We start from the raw sequence: 3,249 nt of genomic DNA, 5'->3' as shown, positions 1-3,249 counted from the left end.
TTGCATGCATTGTTATTTTTGAATGCATGGTTATTTGTGATTTTAAGAATTTAAAGGAGTTTTTTAATAAGCACATAGGGTAGTATATTTATATGATTAAATTATAAAATAAGTAATTACTGTAGACTAGAGCAACCCACCAACTAGTGGGAGGTTATTTTAATTCATACATGTCATAGCAGTGATATTTTTTAACATTATCTTCAAAGCTAAGTGTAGGTGCTTAGTTGTGCAAAGGTTGAGTTTGTTTTTTTGGAGGCATGAATTTGTAACGCAGATATCCATTTATTCAAAGATGTAATATGTTTGATTTAACTCCAAAAAAGAGCTCATCAGGGGTCTTGTTAGGAGATGCACAAGTGGATCAAAGATTTAGGACAACCCTTGCAAACTAAGAATCCAGCGGCAATCTTGATCCGCCCACAGTCATACTACCAATCGATCACAGTACTACAGGCATATTCAACAAGTGTCTGTGTATCTGCATCACTGTGCAATTACTGTTCACCGACGTGCTTGCGAGAAGGTGGCGAGAATTTCTCAAAACCCAGCAAACACACATGTAGTGAGAGCTCGACCATTACACTCCAGCTGCTGCTGAGAGAATGACGCCCAAATCTTAACTACCAACTAAGCCTTGGTGCAAGTGGGACACCGATTGATGCCGACAACCATGCCCTAGCTTAGATCAATCGACTGCAACCAACTACAAACAAGCAGCATTAACCGAACCTTTTGTAGATAAGCAAATGCTAGGAACTGAGAACAAGAAGAAGATAAAGCCGAGCCGCTTAGTGGAGAGTGAGAGCATCCGCGTGCATGAAGGAGGAAATTAGAGATTGCACTCAACCACACGTCGTCTCCGGCATCACCAAAACTCCCTACAACAATCGGCAGTTTACTTCCCTGAATCCCTGCACATTAAAACATCAACCCCACGGCGGGATGCCATTACGCTTTGTAGCCCTCTACAGTACCACATCTACGGTGGTTATTCACGCAATGATAATGCAGCACTCCGGCTCAGCAACTGATTATTTAACTCTTGAAAATCCCAGCCCACCTTCGAAAGACAAAACCAAACACACAAGTCAACCACTGAGACAAGGGGAAGAAAAAAAAACCGTGCCGTTGATAATAGCACACCAAAGAACATACCGCAGACCATCCACTGGAACAAGGGAATGAAGAGTTGAAGACGAGGCAGAATCCTCTAAAGGGCAACAACACTGCACCGGTAAAGTTCGTCAACGGCAGAACAACGACGTAGGAAATCCGGAGCTACCACAGAGCGCCGCGCAAAACCGACCCAGATTCCGCAACTTCGCAGAGTCACAGAGATTGAGGGAACCTAGCACTGAATTGAAGAGGAAGAAGGAACATAGACAGGAGCTGGCGGCACTACCACAGTCCTTGCAATAAACAAAAAAAGATGGAAAGAAGTTTGACAATGCAGTAGCATAAATAACGATGCTGCCCTAGCCGCAACACACCAAAAAAAACACAGTGCGCACCACACACCGGAACACAATTTTCAGAGCTTGGCTATTCGGAAGAAAACGCAAAAAGAGAGAAAAAAAACTGCACTCCAGACCCCTGTCGGCAGCCAGCAGCCTCCAACGCTTCTCGGTACCCGGCCCCATATGTATCCGGACCCGTACGGTATCCGGTCTTCGTACCATATCCAATCTTTATACAGTATTCAGCCCACATATGGTACTCGCCACGTACCGTATTTAATTTTTGGTGGATAGAAACTCTCCAACGTTATCAGATTGTTATAAGATGTCCTGTTCACTTCTCCACTTCTTTATAAAAGTTCTAAATTTTTTGATGTGCTCGTCTTTGTGCACTAGAAAGTATACAAAAAGAAAAATCTTAAGAAAACATCAAAAAAAATCAGAAATAATTTGATCCTCCAATCGATAGAAGGCAGAAAGGTCTGGCAACATCTGTGTGGATCATTTGGAGAATTCTAGTGGTTTTGATAGTTTTGACTTATGGAATGTTCTTTTTGCTATATTTTCTTAATGGCAGGTTGTGCAAGGCTTGTTACTAATAATAAGATTTGATAATCCATTTGACAAATATTTTAATCATTTGTTTGATTTTTTCTTAGTTAAAATGTCTAAGCTTCTTGTGCCATAACAAGATTTGCAAAAGGTGTTTGATTGAGTAGCTCAAAATTTTGTGGTTGCTTCCAATGACCAGGTATGTTGTGCATGATAGAACCTCAAAACAATTGTGGATAGTTTCTCCTAACAATTTATATAAGTCATTGCACTTGTCTTATATTACAATTGCCAATAGGTTGCTATTCTAATCTCTTATTTGACATTCATCATTAAAAAATTGAGTCATGAGTTTTTTGTTTATAATATAGCTAATAGATATCAAATTCTTTTGAATTTCCAGAGAGTAAAGCACATAATTGATATGTTATATTTTACTATTAAAAAGGAAAATTATCATATTTTCCATGCCAATTATATTATGTTCTTGTCCATTGGCAAAAGATACTTGAATTCTAGAACTAAGAGTGAGAGATGAAAAAATTAAAATATCACATATGAAGTGGTTGGAAGTGCCATAGTCAAGGTATCACGCTAAGGATAATATTTTCAAATCTTTATTTTTTATTTTTGCTATGTATGCTTCTATAATTTGTGTATCAAGGATATGAATCTTGAAGAAAGAAAACTTAATAAACTCTTTTGTCACTTAAAATGAGTAAAAAATCACTTAAAGATGATATAATATTAAACTAAAATAGTTGTTGCTAAAGATAAGAAGACTAGAAAGTTTTGAAATAAGACTAAGGATTAGAAAGGCATTGAGAAGAGTAAACAAGGCTTCAATCTTGCTTCCATATATACTATCTAACTAGGAGCTATATAGCAATGTCTTATAGCACCTCCAACATGTGTTGACTTTGCAAGATACATTTCTTAACTTACAAGGTAATTTTTTTATATGTGTGCCACTTAATTAGCTTATTCCACAAGCTACTAACATGTGTGATACATGGTTAACTTATTAACCAAGTTTCTAATCTATTAATCAACTACAAATATGTATAAAGTCAAAACTATGTCTATAAAGCTTTTAAGAAGCTTTTTTAAAAAATATTATGAAATAAATCTATTTTTATCAACTTCTATCTAATCATATAGATAAATATTGGAATAAATATGTATGTTTGTGACATCATGCAACTTTTTCTTCTTACTAATTACAGATGTTTTGTAA

The 3,249-nt window shown here is 36.7% G+C and overlaps 1 long non-coding RNA gene across 1 annotated transcript; it reads right to left on the bottom strand.

Annotated features, from left to right (window-relative positions):
• Window positions 1-265: 265 nt before the first annotated feature.
• On the bottom strand, window positions 266-1,537 carry LOC112284525 (uncharacterized). The gene is made up of 2 exons (XR_002970438.3): window positions 1,159-1,537; window positions 266-914 (listed from the first exon to the last, which is right to left on the bottom strand). It is a non-coding gene; the product is annotated as an uncharacterized LOC112284525 (long non-coding RNA).
• Window positions 1,538-3,249: the final 1,712 nt, after the last annotated feature.

Source organism: Physcomitrium patens, chromosome 7 (genome assembly GCF_059467195.1).
Source record: "Physcomitrium patens ecotype Gransden chromosome 7, ASM5946719v1, whole genome shotgun sequence".
NCBI classification, from domain to species: Eukaryota; Viridiplantae; Streptophyta; class Bryopsida; order Funariales; family Funariaceae; genus Physcomitrium; species Physcomitrium patens.
This window is presented reverse-complemented; position numbering and strand designations above follow the sequence as displayed.